Source organism: Schistocerca serialis, chromosome 5, assembly GCF_023864345.2.
Source record: "Schistocerca serialis cubense isolate TAMUIC-IGC-003099 chromosome 5, iqSchSeri2.2, whole genome shotgun sequence".
Lineage (NCBI taxonomy): Eukaryota > Metazoa > Arthropoda > Insecta > Orthoptera > Acrididae > Schistocerca > Schistocerca serialis.
In genome coordinates, this window is record NC_064642.1 from 709,607,880 (window position 1) to 709,632,499 (window position 24,620).

The following is a 24,620-nucleotide window of genomic DNA, read 5'->3' on the forward strand; positions in this document are numbered from 1 at the left end:
CACCTCAAATTAAAGAGACATTAAACGTTAATTACAAAATGACATGGTACATATTTTGCCAGGAAACACACTGAGAGGATCACCAGGATCTTCATGTTGTAAGCACCATATAAATAAGTCGCAAAAATTGTTCAAGCTGCATACTTCTTTGAGAAAGTCGGAGCTGCTGAATCTTCCAAGAAAGCCACATTTGCTTTGATCAAACAACTGTAGTAGCGTGAGAAAGAGGTGAAGTGAAACCGAAAGAGATGGAGACAAGCGAAGAATGCTCAGCAAAATTCATGGATACCTGCCATGTTTTTTTCGTTCATCTCTTACAGCTCGGAAGACGTCAATGTCTGATACCTTTCTTACGATCAGAAGTTGCGGAACAGCCATTTTTCACGGTTACCGCCCGAATACTGGTGGTGAGGAGAACTTTTTTCCAGAAGGGGAGGCATATTAATGCAAGTGAAGTTGCAAATAAAGTTCAGTTAAATTTCTGGAGCACTGGTACATGACAAAGGATACTTATATGGTTCAAATGGCTCTGAGCACTAAGAGACTTAACATCTGAGGTCATCAGTCCCCTAGAACTTAGAACTACTTAAACCTAACTAACCTAAGGACATCACACACATCCATGCCCGAGGCAGGACTCGAACCTGCGACCGTAGCGGTCGCACGATTCCAGACTGAAGTGCCTAGAACCGCTCGGCCACTCTGGCCGCTGGGAAATGTATACTAAAAATATGTCAACTACTGTCATGAAAGCTAGTATTCTGATCCAGCAGCTGGAAAAGTGAATTACCCACTGATTTTAAGCGAATTCAGATCCCAATGAAGATTTAGTTTGCAGCGCCAATCAACAAGGCTCAAGCTCAGACACGGGGGTTAAGAGGGGGTGGAAGGGGGGGGGAAGGAAGTGGACGTAAAGAGGGGGAGAGGTATAGAGAGAGGGCAGAGATTAAAATGAACAATTCCAACACATTTATAGCAATTACGAAGCATTGCTGGGTTCGCTAGTGGGACACTAAAGACATTAGCCACTGTGTTTGCGAATGGATCCCAGCCATCACACAAGAAGGAAACTGCAGCGTATGAACCCAAGCAGAGGATGTCCAGATCGTATTGAGACACGGACAATACCCTCCCTGTCCACACAAAATAGCTAGAAGTTACTAGACAGATCCAAAAGTGGAGAGATGGCTACATCAGATCATGTTGCATTACAACGTCATCTCACCAGTGTCATTTGTTGCAACAACACTGTGGATGTTTATCCTCGCTTTGCATTTAGAAATCCTGATTCCTGGCGACTGTAAATAACACAGGCAACAAGCCAGGAAGCTACAAAGGTTAAGGTCACAAAAGAATACAAGTAACTTCTTCTTCTTCTTCCGTGTCCGGATGCACCAATTATATCTTCCCTTCCCAGTAATTAGCAACGTAGATTGCTTTGTCATTGACTTTCAAAATATCATCTTTAGTGCATGTCATAGACATACCTGGGCAGATCAGTAGGTGGTCCAAGTCCTGTATTGCTCCGCATTCACACCTATCGCTATCACTGTAACCCCATTTAAATAGGTTTGATTTGCACCCAGTTACTCCAGTGCGCAGCCGGTTTAATGACCTCCAAGTTGTAAAAGGTAGTTGAAATCCTGCAGATCCCTCCTCAAGTAGTTCCATTGTGGAGTGTGGCACCATTTCTTCCCAGAGAGATAGTCGCCTTGCGACGGGCTTGGTGGCGAGCTCTTCAGTAGTTTCCATGAAACTCCTGCGGGATTTCAGCCGGACACGTTGTTTTCGGTGCATATACATCGGGTGTCGAGGATCATTCTTTTGTTTTGATCTTTCGATCTCGGCGGCTACTTGTCTGCGGATAATGGGTGGTGCTATGCCTATGATGGGGTAAATGATGTCTGTGGGAGTTGGTTTGAGGCATCCTGTGGCAATACGCACAGTTTCGTTTACGGCGACGTCAACTTGCTGGCGCTGCATGTTCCGCAGCTGAGATACTCAGCACCAGACCTGTGGTGCGCAAAACATGTGGTTGAGCTCCCCACGATGAACCTGTTAGCTTCCGCAGTATGTTGTTCCTGGCACAGACCTTTTTTTAGTGTTGTGACAGTGCTGCTTAAAAGTAAGTGCTCTGTCCAATGTTACTCCCAGGTATTTTGGGCTGTTTGTATGTTTCAGCTCTTCCCCTTGCCACATGACTCGGAGTTTCCGTTTGGCTTGTTTGCTCCTAAGATGGAAGGCGGATACTTGTGATTTACTGGGGTTTGGTTTGAGATTATTGCCGTCGTAATAGGTAGCAAGTTCTGTTAAGGCTCCTGTGAGATTCTCCTCCACTTGTTCAAAGGTTTTATCCTGTATGGCCACTGCTGCATCATCAGCATATATGAACATTCGTGTCTGGTGGCTGATGGGAAGATCATTGGTATAGATGTTAAATAATATTGGAGCCAAAACACTGCCCTGTGCAAATCCATTTTTCTGTGTCCTCCTGTTTTTAGATTGTAAGGTTACATAGTAGCGTCTGTTCTGTAGCATACATTGCACGAACAAGTAACTAAAACGTCATCCATCATTTACAGTAAATTATTTCCGTTTACCCACAGAGATTAGATTTTACCATCTACGACAGACCATTCAGACCAACGAGTCATGTAATATTAAGTGCTGGTGTTGGTCAGCTCCACTCGCACCCACCTAGAACTCAGCATGCGCTGCATTTTCGGCAGATATAACGTTGGTAACTGCCTGGCTATCCAACCTAACCTGGTGATCTTGCTGTCACTGACATCTGCAATTTATCATACCCGAGGAAATTTTTGTTTGGTGCACATTTACACAGTAACGAAGAGCTGTAGGTGTCAATCTCAGTCTGGATTCAATCTCAAATAGCGGACTTACACAGTACAGAAAAAAAGTTGATTTCTCACAATAGTAACTGTCTCAGTCATGGTGCTGAAGTGTTGAACCTGTCGAGATGTAGCTCAGCAATCACTCTGTCGATTTCAGTTACCGTTTCCAGGCAACTATGTTTCCTTTATGTTGATTGCTCTTGGGTATGGTTAGTTGGCATTTTTTTGGGGGGAGGGGGGAGGAGGAGGAGTAAGGTAATCATCAGCAAAGTCATCACTCGTTGTCCAATATGTAGGCCATCTGGCGCTAGAGAAATAATCCAGAAACGACATTGACTGAAGTACTGCTAAAATCGAGGCATTGAAAGTAATATTGATGCCATAGAAGGTATAACTTATAAAGAGGTAAATGTGTGTGCCTGAGCTAGTATACCAGAAACCAAACGAGTGGTGCCCAAGGTTTCACCTGTGGCGAGAGACAAATGGTTCAAATGATTCTGAGCATTATGGGACTCAACATCTGAGGTCATCAGTCCCCTAGACATAGAACTACTTAAACCTAAGGACCTCACACACATCCATGCCTGAGGCAGGATTCGAACCTGCGACCGTACCAGCAGCGCGGTTCCTGACTGGAGCGCCTAGAACCGCTCGGCTACCGCGGCCGGCGGCGAGACACACCTTATTCGCTTCTAACCCCCCCCTTCCCCCCCCCCCTCCCCTGCCATATCCGTAAAGGGCTGAGAAAGTAACACAATGAATGATACATTCTGGCAGGGAGAATCGTAATGGTAAAAGCGAGAAAGTTAAAAAAGGAATGAACATTGGCTGGATCGACAATAGTAAAATAATGTAAGATAGTAAATGAATGGTTGCAGCTGAGCGCACCCAGAGTTCAGTATGCGACAGGGTACGTCCCTCACACAACCATCCCACCCAAAATTCACTGTAGTCAAAGTGTCATTGTTGGGAATAGAACTCACTCTCCCAGAGGAATCATAAAAACCTAATCAACTGTTCATTCATCATCAGCTAGCATCAAGGATAAGGATTCCTTAAGACTATTACCTTTATCGAAGTGATACCGTTAAAAAGTGAGATTTCATCTGAACAGACCTCCCACCAGTAGCAAACGAACACTGTGTCACACTCAGCCGTATGGTGTCAACGGATGCAGATGTGAAAGGGCGTGTGCTCAGCGCACTACTGTCCCAGCCGTTTTTGGACCTGGAACCGTTACTGCTCGGTCAAGCAGCTCCTCAACTGGCATCACGAGGCTCAGTGCTCTCCAGTGGACCAACAGTACATGTTGGCCCAGATGGTCATCCATCCAACTGAAAAACAACGTTTGTTGGTGAACTGACAGGAGTCAGTGTATCCTCTGCGGCACAGCCGTTAACTAGAAGGTCATGTAGGATGTGGCACAAAAAAGGGCTAACAACATTTAAAAAACTAGAACAAACTAAAATTGGGAAAACCAAGGTGGCTGTGAAAGGAGTTAGCGCCTAGTATGCGCAGATTGGCTCTGAGCACTACGGGACTTAACTGTTGTGGTCAACAGTCCCCTAGAACATAAAACTACTGAAACCTAACCAACCTAAGGACATCACACACATCCATGCCCGAAGCAGGATTCGAACCTGCGACCGCAGCGGTTCCCGCGGTTCAGGACTGTAGCGCCTAGAACCGCCCCGCCACTGCGGCCGGCAGTATCCACAGAGCCCAGCAGTCCAGCATGCAATAGGAGACACATCAAATCAGCCACTCAGCTGCGCTTCAATAGTAGTTTAAAACATTTTATCTGGAAAAAAAATCACTTTGTTAGAGGAAACGAAGAGCTGGTTCAGTTGTCCATAAGTCGTTTGTCGACGTTATCGTCAAAGAATTCTGAAACTCCTGCTTGGCATGGAGAGCCAGAAGCATGAGACATTCCACCAGGATAATGCATTCCAGCGGGAAGGGTCCTCAACAAAATGTGGCGGAGGGTGGAGGGAGGGGATTATGTGGCTCTTTACATACGATAAAACTATTGGTTGATATGGTATGGCCAGTGTGTCGACAATATAGGACGAATGATTCCTTCTGGGAGAAACAGAAGGAGGAACACCACGCAGTTATTGTTTCGTTGATAGTGGGGAGTTTGTTAGAGGACAGGCAGAAGCCCACCAGATGTTATTCTAGTTCCAAGTGAATAGGGATCTTATTCGCACTCTCATAATATCGTAAACGTGAATGTTGGGCTGGTAATTGCTTCTCTATCCAGCTCATTCCTCATGGTACCCATATGACTTCAGACCCAGAGAAAGACAACTGAACAGCTAGTACAATTGAAGTCAGAGAGGAGGTCATTAATAGCAGATATCAACAGAAACGTCTATCAGTAGTGTGGAGACTGCTCGTTGAGTCATAATTTCAGAGCTAAGGTGCCTCTGGGCCATACGTCTGGCAATCATAGTCCATGCTAGACGAGACCAGTGCCCACTAAATGTGGGTGAGAATAGTTCAATCCACACGCCAAGAGCTGTGGGCGAGGAAGCAGAGAGCGCTGAGTTTTCGCAAGCAGTTAGTTTGTAACTGATAAATACAGAGTACCCATGTCAGCTTTTTATCAAATAAAAGTCACAAACCTCAAGACTCCAAAACAGCTTCTGTGTGTCGGGATGAACCGAGATACGGTGACAGAAATGCCTGACTTGCGATTTAGCACGAGAAAATTGGAAGCCATGCCCAAGAATCCAAGCACAGCCTCTAGATAGCCACTTGTAAGTGGTGTTTATCTAAGAGTATAGCTTGGTAACCATACCAAATGCACAAATCATTAACACACTGTTCTAGGATAACTGCTGGTCCGATGCAGCCATTGATGGCATTGAGGACGAGAGTAACACACAGCTTGAGCTGACAGGAATGCCGTTCTCTTGGATCCGTGAGCTCTATATCTACTACTATATGATTACTCAGTAATTCACAATTAAGTGCTTGGCAGAGGGTTCATCTAACGACCTTGAAGCTACTACCCTGCCGTTCCATTCTCGAACAGTGCGTAGGAATAATGAACACTTAAGTATTTCCGTGCAAGTTCTGATTTCTCTTATTTTATTATGAGGATCAGTTCCTCCTATATAGCTGAGCGCCAAAAAAATATTTTCGCGTTCGGTGCAGAAAGCAGGTAATTGAAATTGGTTAAAAAGATCCTGCCGCAACGAAAAACCCCTCTGCTTTAATGATTGCTTTCCCACTTAGCATATCATATTCGTGACACTCTCTATCTATATCATTACAATACAAAACAAAGTGCACTTCTTTGAACTTTTTCAGTGTCCTCCGTCATTCCTATCTTATTAAAATCCCATACTGAGCAGCAAATTTCCGGACGGATAAACCAGGTATAGGCAATCTCTTTAGTAGACCTTTTGCATTTTGTAAGCTTTCTGCCAACACGTCGAAGTCTCTGGTTCGCTATTTTCACAACTTGTATTTGTAATTGTAATTCCTAGGTACAGAGATGAATTCACTGTCTTTAGATTAGTGTGATTTATCGAGCACCCGAAATTTAGCGGACTGCTTTTAGTGCTCATTATGCCTTCACACATTTCATTATTGAGAATCAGTTGTCACTTTTCGCACGAAACACGTATCTTGTCTAAATATGGAACGAGAAATTCCGCCTTATGCAAGATACCTTTATTTTTTTTCTGTTTTGTTTCACACAGACATGTTTCATCCACTTTTGGGATATCTTCAGTGGCTTATTTACTATTTTCGAACTGAAAAATTGTTGTTACAAATTAACATTTAGCGAAACTTTCAGTACATAATATTTACAATTGTGGATGAATAATTGTTGTAAAATATTATACATCATTCGTTCGTAATGCATCGTTGAGATATGTATTATTGACCTGATTCACTGTTTGTTGTTTAAAACATTATTTCAAAGTTGTATTTATAGCTCAATTGGCGAAAAGAGTGGATGTATGCATTAGGTTAAATACCCTACATGATGCTATTGGACATTTATTTTCATAGCTGTTCTGCTACATAGTCTACAACTTCTCATCTGCAAACAGCAAAACGTATTTTTCTTATTTTATTTTTTTCTCTTTATTATGCATTTACAAACGGCAGTGAGTATGTATCAAGCTTTTTGTTCGTAATTTACGGTTTTGGTATTGTGGCGCTGTCTCATATGTTGCTAGCAAAGTGAATAGCCTGCTTTTGTAACCTATGGTCGCTTGACACTGCACTTTCTACGCTTTTTCAAAACATAGGCAGAGTTTTTGCTGCCATTACGTGTTGTCGTGGCTGTGTGGTATTCATTTGTTTTGTAGCGTGTTTGGCTGGGTGAGGCGCGCGAGTTTGAAGTGTGTTTGGCGTCTGTGGTGTTTGGTTTGTGCGTGCGCGTGTGTGTGTGTGTGTGTGTGTGTGTGTGTGTGTGTGTGTGTTATTTTTTTCCCCTCAGGACTGGGGCAGGGAGGGAGGGGGAGAGAGACAGAGTGGGAGCGAGAGAGAGGGAGGGAGAAAGTTTTTTTTCCCCTCCCATGAGTAGTTTTCTCTCCCTCTCTATCAACTTCAGTTTCATTACACGATAAACTACTTCTGACACCAGCAAACATTCCACCTCCAACTATATTTAATCTGTCCTGTGAACACCTTTAGGCCCTTTGTAGATAGCGTTGTGATAGAAACTGACGAACAGAAGTAGGTAGGGAGTATGAAAAGCCCCAGCTGCGTAATTCAGCATAATCATTAGGCTACTTTCCCTTCAAGCAGTTTGTAGAGCACATTGATAAAGCTAATCATTCGGTAGCTTTGGATGGACGTTGGATGTTTGCCTAGCTTAAGGATTAGGCTAATGGCTCACTCACCACTGTGACAGGAAAAAAACCTTCTTGCTACATACTGTCGAAGACAATGAGTAGATAGACAGTGAGTGATATTTAGATGTAGGATCATCTGGTTGTGAATCGAATCTAGGTCTGGATAAATCAAGAGCCTGAAGCAATTCTCTATCATTAACAGATTCATTATCTGACTCTGTGACATGGGAGTGAATGACAAAAGGATCTATTCCAGTTATCTTTTATGTGTTTAAAAGATTGCCAGTTAAGAAGAGACTGTCACAAAACTGGTCGCGAGTTTCTCAGCAAGGGGTGACATAACAAAAAGCTTAGGCCATTCCCAGTCTGACACTTTTCATTTTTTTGATATGTAAACCACATCCGACGCCAACTGAAGCGTTCTGTAGGCTGCTCAGCTCATTACTTTTTATTCAAACGAAGAAGATTACGACAGAGATAGTGTGGCTCAAACCATCTTCATTAATATCCTTTCTCATTAATACCTTGAACACACAGTATTAATGTCCCACATAACATTTATTAAAAAGTTCGTCGTCCACCGGCTTTCGGCTTCTTAGGCCACCGTTAGACAACCTAATACTAAGTATTAACGCTTAGTATTAGTTATCTGAGGATGGCGTAAGAGGCCGAAAGCCGGTTCATAACGAATTGTTAAATAAATATTATTGTGGAACATTGAAACATTGATACTGTGTATTAAAGTTATTAATATGTCTATCTTTCTCCAAAAATCGACGGAATGTTAGATAAATATTAATCTCCTTTTTATCTGGTAATTAGGTAATAGTGCATGTGTGAGGGTGGAGGGGAGGGTTCTCATGGGCATTAAGGACCTAGCTGAGTGTTTCAGGTTGTGACATATATCACCACCCAGATGTCGGGTAAGTCGGACGGCGACGAATTCCCGCACATTTCTAGCCTGTTTGTTTAATTAATGCGTATTTCTCTAACATTGCTCGGGATATGGGGCTGGTATGAGATCTGTCGCTCCCGGCGGCGGCTGCGGGGGACAGTGGTTCCACCTGTACTGGGTGTTGCCTAACACCCAGGCACCCCATACGTCGCGTTTACTGGCAGCAGCAGCGTTCATTGCGCTGTATCTGGCGGCGCTGGTTGTCTGCGGGTTGGCACGTCAGTCCTGGGATGATCCCTCGCAGATTTCGTTATTTTTATTTTGCCAGTGATGTGGGCGATAGTTGCTGTAAGTGAAAATTTAGCAGTGAGTGTACAGACTTGGGATTTTTTTCTGTCATTACTTTACGAGTCAATTATTATCCTATAGCGGCATATTTTCCATTAAGGCAACTTTATAGTCACATGTCACATTAACAATGCAGGAACGAATTCCTCGTAATACAGGTGTGTGTATGTAGCAGTGCGGTCTTTGTTAATATACTACCTGATTACCTGGCGCTGCCTGGGTAGACATTTGTTCCAATTCTGTTATTCTATCTCCTCTTTCCTCCCTCTCTGTTCATTTCCTCCTTCACCCCTCTGGCTATCTCTTCCGCCCCTCTCTCAGTTCATCTCCTCCAACCCCCTCCCCTTCTGCTCTCTGTCAGTCTCCTCCTGCCCTCTCCTCTCTGCGTCCATCTCCTCCTCACACTGTCTCTGTCTGTCTGTTCCTTACTCCTCTGCCTATCTGCTCCTTATCCCTCCATCCATCACGTCCCATTCCCCTTTGCCTATCTCCTCCCATCCCCATTTAATTCCACCTATTCTGCCCCCTCTCTCTATCCATTTCCTCCTCCCCCTCTCCCTGCCCAGCTCCATCTCCCCCTCTCTCCGTCCATCTCCACCGCTTTCCTTTCTTTGTCCATCTCCTTCTCTCCCCTTTCTCCGTCCTTCTCCAACTATTTTCGTTCTCTGTTCATTCTTCTCCCTCTTTAGCCGTCGTATCTCCTGAACTATGTGCTGTAAAATGATAAAATTTTGCTGGTACATCCAGTTGTATATGTGGCTATTGTCTGCGAAGTGTGTTGTAAATAGATTTAGTAGTAAACAAGCAATAACTTAAAATGCCATGTGTGATGTGGCAGTATATCACACACTGCAGTGTTTATAACATCGTATCTCCTGAACTATGTATCATACAATGATAAATTTTTTAAATTACATTCAGCAGCATATGTGAATACTGTCTGCGAAATTTGTTTTGACTCTTGTTCACCATGTGTCCGCTGTAAAAGTGATACTTACAAAGGCAGTAACACAAAATGTATACATAAAATTTCCAACACCTGAACATTTTCATAACGTTACACAAGCTACCATAAACACTGTTTAAAAATTTACTTGTATCCCACAATTTATCCAAGATATTAATTAATAATAATCAAATCGGAAAATTAATTCTTGCTTATACAGCTGAACTGATACCCAACGAAACAGACTGACCTACTGTTACCCACTGTTGCCAAAAATTCTGATTATAAACTTTACATCACGAATGAAGAGTAAATCAATATATACTTCCCCTTAGCTAATCACAAATAAATCTCGATGCTCATTTGGTCTCCACACAGCAGATTCCACCTACAGGTGCCATTTATTCTGCCTTACCTTTGTTCGTTAGCATAATTAATAAATTCTCATCTCCCATATGCCTACATACACACACAAGATCCCCAAAATTCTCCACCTGCTCAAGAGTGGCCATTGGGTATAGCGTGGTTCGTCATTCTAAATTACTTGTTTCAGTCATGCACAGCCCAGCTGCATTGCTGTATACCATCTGAAGCGTCGTTTAGCATTGTCTACAGAAATGTATTCCTTATGGAACCTTATTCTACCATTGTCCCCATTCCTTTTTTACCTCCCTATGGACAGTCATTGTGCCAGCTGTAATGCTGTTAGCACTTTGGAACTCGTGCATGAGTCCATCTGATGGTTTCATGTGATAGTTTATAACCACCCTCTGCAGTGCTAGAGGGTCCCTGTTCATCATTACGTGAGGGATTGCTGGTCTTAGTTTAGCTGTGTTTATTCCTTCTTTTTTCCTTTTCACAATTACAACATGAACAATAGGGCAGCTTTCGAAGATTTTAAATGTCCCTGACGGATCTGTTACTTCGGTGACGTCCAATCACTAGCTCCCATTCGAAATCACTGAGATATCCTGACTGATCCACTCCGCTGTTACTAACTTCTCTACTGTCAGAACGATACTCACTGCTTGCTTTTTATACTAGAGTGTCTGAATCTCATGGCACTTAGTGGTCACTCCACATTACATACATGTGTCCAGACACTTTTCATCAGACAGTATACGTTATTTGCCATTCCTTGGGCACTTCCTATTGCCTTTAAAAATAAATCAAAATCTATTGAGCATGGAAATGGATTGACGATAGTATTAATTGTGATACATAATTTGCCAGTGTTTGCACTAGAGGCACCTCTGGACCCTCTCAGCTTGGCATGCGAAGTGACCACATCTGTCGCTTGGCCCTTAAACTGCCGTTGCACCCACACCCGACACCCATGCAAATCTTTGGTTGCAAACTGAAGCATTGAGCTCACTTTCTGCTGTCCATACTTATTACATTAGAACTTCTGATATCACTTTCATTCCAGCTGCTCGTATTATATCACATAACATACACTATACATCATGAAAACACCCCAAAATACTTACAACTATGTGCAACATAGTAAACAGATATACACTTCATGTATACTTGAGTACACATGAGTCTTATTTTTCAGTATACAATCTCAAATCAGTAATGGTTTGTACACCAAAATGTTTCCTACATTCTGGGTAAAGTAGTCTATAGGCATTGTGGTGTGGGCCTTCAACTATCTGAATCGTTCTATGATGTAATTAAAATCTTTCTTAACCTCTCCATCAATTTCACTTGATTTTTATTTAGTGCTAACCAATACTTTACCTTCTCATTTAATTGTTGTCGCCCTGTATCGGTAATCATGTGTCTTCTCCCTTTCAAGACCCTTTCTGTCATTTTTGACAATAATAATTGGATTATAGTATTAGCTCCTACTGAGTTCTATAACATTCTACTGAGTTCTATAACATGTCATTTTTATTTTGGTCCTTACTGCTTCCTTGTCTGCCACAGCAATAGGAAAGAGATTTGCTTTACTTTTATCACTTCACTGGGTAGCCTACTACATGTAATTAATATTGAGAATGAGGTAATTCCCCAAGCTTACCACAAAATGCTTATTTACATTGACTTAATAGTTCAATAAGTTCTGATCTCTTTTCCTCTGACAAATGTTTCATTTCTTCTATTTTACTGCATATATGTTGTGTGGAGCACATCTTCTCAATCTCTTCATTCCCCTGTCAGTTCACTTTTAAATTTAGTTCTTTTCTGTACCATCCAACACCAAATTCTAAAATCTTATCTCTCACAACAATATTGTAATAATGTTTATGAATAAATAATATTCATTGCCGAACAAGACACGACAAAAACTTGTATTAAGTGTGTTCAAAAGAAAAAGTGGAAACAACACTGTGGGTATAAGTGGGTCCTTGTTCAAAAGTAATCACCGTAGGCCTTAACACAAGTATCCCACTGTTTTATGAGCCAGAAGATTCCCTGTGCCCAGAATTCTTGTGGCTGTGAGAGGGACCAGTCCTTCACTGTACTCTTCAGTTCACCATCCGAGGTGAAGTGCTTACCTTTGAGATGTTTTCTTAGCTGACCAAACCCACTTTAACTTGGCCATTATAATTTTTGTGGCCTCAGAGATATATGGACACATTTTGTTGTGGAGCAGAATCACTCGTTCCAACAGCTTGATGGACTTGAATAGGGTATGGAGTGTCTCACAACACTTGTCACTGTTAATGGTTTTCCCATTCTTGAGGAATTCGAAGAGTACTGAACTGCCGAAAACGACAGCGAGGATCTCCTTGCCTGGTGCAAACTTCGAATTTTTTTTAGAGGAAGGTGATGACAATATATTCATATTCCTAGGTGTCTCATTACATTATCCCAAAGCTGCATATGCAAATTTCAACCGGTTTGATTGTTACAGTGTGCCACACTCTTTCATTTGAATACTCATTATATTAAAACCGACATCAAATATACACGAATACTAGGCCCATTTCGTTATCATAGTAAACGAAATATTCACCAGCTCAAAATAGTTTATAGTTCAAAATGATGATTTATAATTTAATGCTCGCGATCCAAAGAATAGTATCTTATAGTCTGTCTCTTCTCAGGTATGTCAATCAAGTGGAAATAGAGTCCTACTCTGGAGTACATACAGACCTCTCGAAATGTGAAGTCCCTTCAGAAGTTGAAGTATGGTAGCAGCTGTTCACCACCCAGAATCAAACACACACGCGACTGAATCACACATGTTACCTCAGGCCGTCTTCTACAAGCATTGAACACAAAGTGTCCCTCATGACTACGTTCGCCCTTCACTCCAAAAAGCTCTTGACTGTCATAGTGTTCTGCTGGTGTTTGCTTTTCCATTGGCCGAATGTCATTTGCAACAAGTTCATCTTACATAAGCTCTACAGATAAGATCTGATTCAAGTTGACCACTTCCCTGACTAAATTATTATATTACAACAATATTTCAAATAAAGAAATGCCATAAGCATTTGGCTACACTCAGATCATTTAGAATAAATATCAGAGATAGTTGGTCCATAAATAAATAAGCCAGCATTCCTGCACACGTGTGCTCACGATGAATGACAACAGACTGTCCTTAAATATTGCTTAAACTATTATTTACGCCTTCTTGACAGAAACGTCTTTTAGTTCTCTTTTCAATTGTGGTGTCCGCTAACACATGCGATTGACCACTTTTAAATCAGTACAATTTTTTAATAGCACTTGCAATCGACATTTAAATAAAGTTACTGGCAAATAGTGAACTTTTCACTAAATAACTACAAGCCAACGTATGAGGTACTGATGCTGTGTTCATTTGTTGTGTAAAAGTGGAGAATACGATCTTCTGGCAAACATTTTCACAATGAAATAGGTATAAAAGGCATCGGAAATCAATAGATGAAATAGATACTGATACATAGCTTCCAGGCATGACAGGTATAGTGCAATGCTATCATCTGAAATATCGTTTGTTAAAATAGCATGATGCGATTAAAAAGTAATTGAGAAGCGTGAAATATTAACCTCTACAGTTTTAAAGAAATTGAAATATTCTTGTCACTGGATGTATCTCATTTTTCTGGGATCACCAGTATTATTCATATTTGCATTACTATTTGATTGTGAGTTATGGCCAAACCTCAAAGAACTGTAACTTAGACATCTTTAACATTATCTGACACTCCACTATTTCTTGGAGCATTGTCCCCTACAGAAAGGCAATCGAGTGACAACTGTCTTAATTCCAGGAGTTGGGATTTGCCCATTTCCGATGACGCAGCTCGTCTCAGCACCTGGACATGCCAGGGCACCCGCATGAAGTCCTCGTCTGGCCGACTCGCAAGCTCAGCTGTCCTCGGAATCAGTACTAGGTGGAGATATGACTCACTTACATACTCATATTGTTACATCTCCGACTTAAAATCTAAAGGAATTTCTCTCTTTCTTGGCTAAGCTGTCTTCATTTTAATTCCACGACAAATAGCTCTACCATCGCCTGACACCTTACTTACTACCAGAAAGATTCAGCCACAGCTGACACACTAGACCCACAATCTAATAATCCAATCTTCTATATATTACCCACTTTTACATTAACAATCGGTTGAACGTCCTCCGTAACTGCCCTCTATTACTCAGTTTTTTTCAAAAGACCAGCTTCAGTTTCTTCCTTGCTCTCAATTTTCATTTTACATACATTTTTATACACATTCCTAAATTCAATTTCTGTATGTTTCTTAAGTAAATAAATCTCTATTCCCCCAGTATCCTGATCACCACCTAGTTTTGTGGGATTGCTATCTACTTTAAACTTTAGATTGTCTCATTTGTTTGGAATCAGCATTTTACGCGTTTTTACATAAGATATTCAGTCATTAATACTATATTCTGCTTTCCCTTTCATCACCCATATGCTGTCAGTATCCTTATTCGAGTTTAATGTCGCTGTCTCCACTGTCGGTTTTTATGCCATGAGGCGAAATTAAACTGTCAAATCGCATATCTAACTTTTATTTACTTCTTCTATGCCCTTTCCACTAATTGGAAATGTTACCTCAAGATATTTAAAAACTTTACTTCCTTTTACACTGCAAACATCATTTTCTAAATACATTGCACATTTTATTCTACTGAAAGATAACGATTTTTGGCACGATTTAATGAAAGAATCCATCGTTCTTATCGTTCTCAGTGTTTCCATAAAATGTATCATCTGGGGTTCTAACGCACTTACATTTATACATATAGTCCCACATTTAGAGTATAAGTGTAGGTGGAGCAGATGCCAAACCTTGCAACACTGCACGTGGCATGGTCCTATGGGAGGTGGTTTTCTGTTGTCTTTCTCTGATCTACTGTGAGGTGTTAAGAGTGTGTCTGTGTTCTGTGGATGACTGTAATAAGTGCTTGTATAATGTAGTGTTGGGTCTGTGTTATTGAGGATGAAAGGAAGGGAGAAGGTGAAACCCAGTGCTAGCACAAGGCCTACTCATAGAAGAAAGCATCAAGGGGAGCACCAGATGTGAAAATTTCATCCACCATCAGGATTTGACATGACATACCTCTGAGTCCAGTGGCACTCAACAGGCATGTGTTAGCGACCTCGGCTATAGAGGGCGGTCATTCATATATCCATTCTAGTAAATCTTCCTCAGAATGGATTTTGAACAGAGTAGGTTCCAAAGGACATTCTTGTCCGTGTCCTTTTGTAATTATAATTTCAGCAGATACTTTTTTACACATCTTTATATAGCTGATGCACCACATACGAAAGTCCTTCACAGGTAATATGTAAGTCTTACAGACATCATTTTTCAACGAGTTCTCCCACGAATTTCTTACAGGGCTCATGTTGTAATCTTTGCAGATCTATGAATATGAAATGGATATTCTGATTTCTAGTAATTTTACTCCCTATTAAATTTCGTGAAGTAAATATTCTGTCAATACAGGAGAGTCTAGGTCGAAACCCAGTTTGCGCTTCTATATTTACTTTTCGTTCCACTATCTGCTTCTTCAGCACTCTGTCATACAATGTGACTGCTGAAGGCATCACACTAATCCATCTGTAATTTTTGCATTCTCTCAATTCATATTTTTTATTTATGTAAGTAATATATGTGTCTTCCATTCAGCAATCTGATCCCCTTTTAAACATGTATCAAAAACCCTTGTCAAAATCTCACAAATAACTGGTTGCAGCTTGTATAAACTCAATACTTACATGCTTGGTCCCAGAGCCTTATCAGTCTTCATTTGTTTGACCACATATGATACCTCATCACGACTTATTGCTGGCACAGCGTTAGACCCCTCACTTCCTGACCCAGTACTCTTCAGCTTTCATCTTAAACTCTGTCTTCTCCTAAGAATCCATTCATACAGTGCGGATACCAGCCTGCTCTCTATTCTGCGTCCTCATCATTCAACTATTTTGGGGGCCTTGTTGGTCTTTAAGTTCCCTCTATAGTTTTCTACAGACCACGGTCTTTTGCCAATGCCCGTTCTTTATTTTGACACATGTTATTCTTCTTTTTGCAATATGTTCAAAGATCCTCTTCCAATTTCGTGCTCATCCAATTATGATACACTTGCCATTTTCTCTTCATGATTCTGTAGATCATGTCGCCCCATTGGGGGCCAACTTTATCTCGCACATTGTAATAAGGAGAACCATATGTTCACCTTCCATAAAAGAAATCTTGTGAATAATAATTCCATTCTTAGGACTTACTATTTCATTTATCGATGGCCACAATTAAGAGCTTGGTGCGCATTCATTGGTGCAGGGTTTCCACTAACATATCCTTCTCCACCTACTGCATCATTACTATTAAGATTATCAATCATAACACATACCCAATGTTCAGGTTGCTCATATTCAGTAGTCAACGAATTCTCATCCTCATTCATTCCATATTACTTCCTCATAAATGATTTCACTTTTATTCACTAGATTTCACCTCATTTTCTTGACTTTGCATTTGTTAGAACTAATATCACGTTTCAGATATTTCATTAACTTTAATTAATGTCAAACCTAAATTCTTTTCATTAGTTTCCGGTTGAGCCGCTACATTTCTATTATAGCACCTCTGTCCAAGGAGGAGCGACTATGAGTCAGGATGTTGCCAGCAGATGGTGGAGATGAGGTGGAGATCAGGAGGCTACAGAGAAATATAGGTGCCAGTGTAACAAGTTTTTATTGAAGCATCTCTGTTGCTTCATGTATTGGATCAGTGACTGGCCGGCCGATGATTTCATCTGGGATGGCTGCTTGCACACCCCATGGTGCTGATGTGGAGTCTGCATTGAGACCCAGTTGCCTGGTTGTGTTAGATGACCACTGACCACACGGTTTCCATACTAGTGTCATGTACTCAATGCTGCTATATTGATGTGTCCTGAGGTGGTTCACAGCTGCATCATGGCCGTGGATGCTAACCACAGTGAGATGGCCAAACTGTGATGGCTGTAGGCAGCTGGTGTGCACGATGAGTGACCCATTGTCCCCTGGGCAGCAATTGGTGGTGATACTTGAGTTGATCGAAGATGGCCAGCTATCCCGTGGCAATAAGGCTGGGGAGGGACTTAGTGTGTAGAGCTGTTGCCCTGCCATGGTCTTGAACTGGTGACATCTACTGGCAGGTCCGTGTGGCTTTCTCATTTGGCACCTGTCTTCCTGGTAGGGCTGTGGGACTGAGAATAATTTCATTACCAAAATGTTCAGTTCTTATAGCTGACAGTGGCACATTCGCTGTGCATATGTGCCGCTAATAGTCACATTTTCTAAAACGCTACTGCCACTGTCAGTGTGGAAATCTGTCTTGTTCCTTGCTGCATTAGTCTGTGCAGTACCTCCAAAGCTGGCCGAAGTGGCCGTGCGATTAAAGGCGCTGCAGTCTGGAACCGCAAGACCGCTACGGTCGCAGGTTCGAATCCTGCCTCGGGCGTGGTTGTGTGTGATGTCCTTAGGTTAGTTAGGTTTAAGTAGTTCTAAGTTCTAGGGGGCTGATGACCTCAGAAGTTAAGTTCCATAGTGCTCAGAGCCACCTGAACCAGTACCTCTAAGTTCGCTGCTTCAACAAAATAACCTAGCTCACAACATTGTGTTGACCTGATTGAATTATTAATGACATCATCTTGCACTCACTTTCCGTCAGTCCTACTGCAATATACCGCTCACGTTCTCACTAACACCCCAATATATGATCAGTACATTCTGTGACGCCGTGTCCCTCTGTGAACAAGTGCTGATCCCTCAAGGCCAGTCTCGAAACCTTTTTGATATTATACCACATGTTCGTGCAAAATACAGAGAAATTCATAAGCGAACCAACTAGTGGCTTGCCCAACAGGGTTCAATACTGAATTCTATCTCACTTACGTGCTATTTTACGTATGAGACTATCTCTCACATATGTTTCGCGTGTTTAGAAAGTTTAAGCTTCATGACTTGTCCCATTGCTTCCTTTTCTCTTAACCTTAAATTTACATCTTTTCTGCATTCACAGTAGTAGGTTACATCCTCACGCTCTCTTATGCCACGGATTCAGTCTGCCGGATTCTAGACTATTGGTGATTTCTGATGACGTTTGGTTGACCACGTCAAAATAAATAAGTAGATAAATAAACAAATGAAAATAAAATAAAAGATACATATAGCAGAATTAGAGCAGCTGTGACAGATGGTTCTGTAGCACTCAAAATCACCATCACATGTCGTTATTCTTCTCTGAACTGCTCTAATTACTGCCAACACAGCTGCAGTTGTGTGATGTTCACATGTGTGATTGCCGTATTAATGACTGGTAGAAAAATGATTGGCCCTGTTTTGTTGCATGTGGTCCAACTGGTTGATAGCCCACTTCCCTGAAGTTCGGTGTGTCTGGCTCACATAAGCTTCTCATGCTCGTAACAGCTCGCCACTATTACCAAATCCTGATATGTGGAGTAAATCCAATGACAGTCTGCTCACTGAAAATGCAGTTTGAATTCCACGATATCCCTTGAACAGTCTGTTGTGGCTTGGCAAGACAGCCAAGCCACTATGAGGAAGCCGAAAGGCACGCGTTTGAGCTCACGCAGGCTGGCGTGAGGTCTGGAACAGGACAAGGAATTTATAGTAGCCAAAAACGTACGTAGCTGCTGGAATACTTAACTTTAATCCATAGTTGGTGAACATCGCTCTTGACGGTACATGTTTTACAGCATCAATAGTAACTGGTAATGGCGCTTTGCTAGGTCGTAGCAAATGACGTAGCTGAAGGCTATGCTAACTATCGTCTCGGCAAATGAGAGCGTAATTTGTCAGTGAACCATCGCTAGCAAAGTCGGCTGTACATCTGGGGCGAGTGCTAGGAAGTGTCTCTAGACCTTCAGTGTGGCGGCGCTCGGTGTGCAATCACTGATAGTGGCGACACGCGGGTCCGACGTATACTAACGGACCGCGGCCGATTTAAAGGCTACCACCTAGTAAGTGTGGTGTCTGGCGGTGACACCACACAGTCGAGTACTTTCCGTTTGTCTAATAACAATTCACTGCACATGTGCCTAGGTTGGTTTACAATAATCTGGTTGGACACACCACGACCTTTCCCCTTCAACAATGTTGCAGCACCTCTTCTGTCACTAATGCATGCCCACCATCTTCTGAAATTAGTAATGACCCACAGATCCTGACCTGCATGAATTCTCCAAGAACTTCCCACATCACTAGGTAAGCGGGATGTGTGAATGGCAAGACACTTAAACTGTACATGTCTTCCTGTTACCGGGGAAAGAATTAGAGTATATAATAATGCTCAGTAAGTTTTCACTTCTACTAATGCTGTGTAGTAGAAGAAGGACGTATTTTGTCTACTTGATTCCATGATTAAGCTTTACGCAGATTGTAGCTCGCTCTGTGTTGTCTGTGACCCTTACAGTTGCTGTTCAGGCAACAAAAGATTAGCACTTACTTGCTGATGCAACATCTGCTGTATGGTTTCTTGAAAGTTTTCCATCGCTCCTCATCCATCCCATGCACTTTCCATAATGCTTGCAACAGCCCTGTCACTACAGTTCCCTTGTCCAATACTTATACACATCCTTGCAGCACTAAATTCCGATTCATCGCGTCCTGTTATGCCATAGCATGTCCATTACCCCACCTGTTAATTTCTGCAACAAGCATGTGTTATCAAGCATATTTCTGTAAGAAATTGCTGTTTGTGTAATGCTCCACTATTCTGCTGTGTAAGTTTCTGTGCCAACCTTTTTACGGCTTCCTTAGTTTCGTTCTTATTACCACCTTTATTTTCACTTCCAAACGCTGTTTTTAAAATTTTGCTTCCCAGCATCCAACCAACCTCTCTTCCGCATTTTCAGTGGGTTAAAAACCACTTTCAATATCCACTGATGGCTGGTAGCCTCCACATCTTTTTCTTTAAGAACAACACTCCTTCTTCCAGGTCCTGATTCTGCACTGCCTCTATCCTGATCCGGGTGACAAAATGCGATACTGCTATGACGTGTATTCCTTCCATCCTTGCCCATGACATATCACAACCTGGGGACAGGGACAAATATCATCCTTCCACCCCCCTTAGAAGTCTTCTGCCACTAGCAAACCCATTCACAAACAAAAAAATAACAGCAAAAATCGTTACACTAATACAACTTATTCACTACAATCCTACACATATGTAATATATATGTAAAAAAAAGAAATCTTTGAAAAACACCTTTCACGTCCCTTACTTCAACGAATATGCTACTTCATGCACAGGATCAACCACATCTTGTCTCTTCCTCTAATTCCTTCTCCTCACATTCTTATCCAGCTCCAGCCATGAAATTTCTAGAATCGACTCTGGACTGCCTCAAAAGCTCGTAGACCTCTAACGTTACTTTGCCGTTCTTCTTGGCAGCTGAAACTTCACTTTGATCAGCAAAGTAGTTTCAACAACCTGACAGGATCCTTGAAACCTTCTCATGAACCTCCTCATCATCCCCTTCAGTATGTACGTACTGGATAACATCACTGATTGTCCCACTTTATACTGTGATAAAATTGCCATATGTTTCAGTGATTCCTCCTGTTTCTCTCTTGTATTAGTCTTCTGTATTAATTTCCATACTTTCCATAATGTTTTCACAAACTTAGGTAGCCACACTTTATCTTTATCTTTCTTTGCCTTTATGAAATCTTGACCAACCATACACCACCTTAAATGGCTACAACCCAGTATTCCTGCATACTTTTGAATTATATTTTGATATGACACACCTTAGGTTTGTATTCCAGTCACTATCATGTGCATTCACATAGCAACTTAACATTTTCCCAGTTGTTACAGGTACTGTTCCCCACTTAGTCAGTCTGGTACACAAATGCTTCACTCCCAATAACCCTCCAAATCGTGTGACTTGTCACCACTCGAAATTTTTTCATATAGAGATAACATCTAAAATATGTGAGACAATTATTAGGGCCCAGCATCTCTTTTTCTGTCACTGAATAGTTATTTTCCGCTGTCTTCAGCTCTCTCGAATGTAGGCTTATCTCCTGGCTTAATCACATCCCACAGTATGACTGGATGCATCACATGAAAGGATAACCCCTTCTGAAAGTCTGGAAATACCTTAGCCAGGCTGGATATCAAAACTCTCTTCAGTTTTTCAAACAAAATCTGACACATTTCTGCCCACATGAATTTCGCACCTTTCCTTAGCAACTGTGTGAGTGGCCATGCTATATTACCAAATACTTTCATGAATTTTCTGTGGGAATTTGAGATCCGCAAATAAGATTGTACTTCCTTAAAGGGCTTATGCACTGGGAACTCTGGTAGAGATTGACTTGCCTCAGGTCTGTTATTACTCCGTCTTTACTAATTACATGGCCAGAATACCCTATCTCTTGTGCTAAAACTCACATTTGAAGCCTTCAATCTCTTAAATACATCCTTCAAATGTTGTCTATGCTGCTCCATGTCATTTGATAATATGACGATATGTAAGATAGACCCTTACACAACTCCAAACTTCTCAACACACCATCCAACAACCTTTGAAACGGTGCAGGTGGATTTTTCAATCCAGATGGCGTTCTCTTGAACTGATAGCGCCACCATGGTACCGAAAATGTTGTCTTTGGCTTGTCTCAGAAGCAACCCCCCGTTAATGGTAACCATTCCTGAAACCCATGCTCGAAAAGTGCCAACGTTATTTCAAATTATCAGTGGTCTCTGTAATTTTGAGAATAGGTTATGCAGCTGTTGAAGTCTTTCTGTTCAGGTGACAAAAAGAACTTATATTGTCTAAAATCATGTGTAGACGTTTTGATACAACCACATTTCCTGCACCGCAGGGCCTAATACTCTCTTATATTATCAGCTAACCGCTGATTAAAAAAAAAAAAAAAAAAAAAAAAAAAAAAAAAAAAAAAAATTCCATGATCAGCTGAAAATACCTAGGGATGGAAAATTGTTTCTGATATACAGGTGCTTCGTTCCCTGTTGGCATTCAGTACTGATTCACATACATTGCTGGCAACAGACTCCGTGAAAAACATTCATCCTTTAATTCCAGCAGTAATTGTTCCATCTGCACTCTCTCTACTCCCTTTAGATGCTAAACTTTCTTATGTTATGTAAGCTTATCGGTGGCTTCTGGCTGTTTGTGGTTCACACTTCTCATGCACAGTCATCCTCATCAAGAATGTCCAGACTTGGTATTAACATCTCTTTCCTTAACTTCAATTCTTCAGCACCAAAATTATCTATATTTATGGGTACCAGTCTCCTGCCAAATGTCTCTTGTGTGCATACAGCACTTCTCTTAATAAAAGACCTTTTCTGGATCCGATATATCATTTTATTTCCAGAGGCTCTACTATACATAACATACCCACAGGTAGATCTGTATCCTCATTTACCCAAAGCGGCTTCCCAGAGTCACTTGGCACATAATTATGGGAATCGAGCCTTAGTGCATTTGTACACAGTGCAATGGTTTTGTCCAGTAAGCTGGATGTCCCTTGCAACACTTCTAAACTGGCAACAACTTCCTCTAGCTCGAATTTCATTCCACTAACGTCTACTGTACATTGCAGAATGTCAATCAGTATTATCTCAATGCTGATACAAAGTCTAGCATTCAGGATCATGCTGTAGTCCTCGCTTACTTGTGGTACTACCTCTACACACTGCTTAAATCGAACAGCTCCTATATGAAAACTTACATCCACCAGCACCATCGGTCTCTCGTTATTATCCCTGACCCTGTGTGTAGCGTTGCATTTCACCCACTAAGTTTCTACAGGCAACTGACACATACAACCATGTGTGCAACAAGAAATTGTACTATTCATCTCTTACAGCACCCGTTACTGCACACTGCACTTCTTCATATGTATTCGTTGCATCTAATTTTAACAGGAACGCCTTTCGGTGCACTTCTGGTTCCCCCTTCTGTTGAACAGCTACTTACCACATCCTCGTCTACCTCTATGCCCATTATCAGAGTTCTGCTGGTAATATCTTCCATTTCCTCCCATGGCTGGCGACACTGCTTCTGTAAATGCTCCTTCTGTTCACACCTGTAACACTTAATGTTTGCAAATGATACCTCATGTATAACTGTTGGTATGTCAATTTCTTTGCATTCCATCACTAAGCTAATAACAGGATATAGATCATTTGGTGCACCCGTACAGACTCTTCTTCATATGTCTGACAGTAACCCCCTCATAAAAGCATAGGACGCCCTCTGCTTACCTTCTAGCAACAAAACACCTTTGCTGCTTCACTTTGTCCTAACTCGTATGTGCATTCATTATATTTCCCTCTCCTCTCGCAAAATCTCACTTAGCTTCCCACGACTCGTCACAACAGTGCTCTTCTGCTCCTGAAAATACCTCATACTATTCTGTTTTTTGTATCTTTGCAGAAACTCCTTTTCCAACCATTCAAGGCTTGTTAGATTCTTTAGTACTTCTGTACACCTCATGTGCATTTTCACTTCTTGCACTTGTCACACTTTTGCTTCCTGCAAGACTTGACTGTCGGTCCAACCACCCATTTCTGCTGACGCAAACCCTCTGATGATTTTTCAGAAAAGGAAACGATTTATCTTGCGGTATCTAGGTCCACCTCATGCTTTGGTACCTAAAGCAAATATATCTGTACAGCCCTAGATGTCAGCTGCCCATATAGCTGCTGTCAGCTGCACTACCTCTAAAAAATGGTTCAAATGGCTCTGAGCACTATGGGACTTAACATCTGAGGTCATCAGTCCCCTAGAACCTAGAACTACTTAAACCTAACTAACCTAAGGACATCACATACATCCATGCCCGAGGCAGGATTCGAACCTGCTACCGTAGCGGTCGCGCGGTTCCAGACTGAAGCGCCTAGAACCACTCGGTCACAACGGCCGGCGCACTACCTCTGCCAATAGCCACAGTGCTTCCAGCTTTGGCAAACATTGTGTCTCTGACTCAACCATTAAGACACTTCCTTCCCATTACATACAATAGTAATATAACAAGAAATAATAACTCCAAAACACCAACAAAAAATAAAACTTTATCTCTTATCATGACCCACCTCCACCGTGTTGCGATATGGCCATACCAACAACATTTACAAGAAGTTAGAGGTATTGACTTCATGCATGACACAGTATGCCAAAGTAATTTACACTGTGTAAATCATACAGACGCCAAATACTGCTCTCTACAATTACCCTTAAACTCAAGTAAGTCAATTGGCTCATCCAGCCTAAACAATATAACCTGTAAATTACGA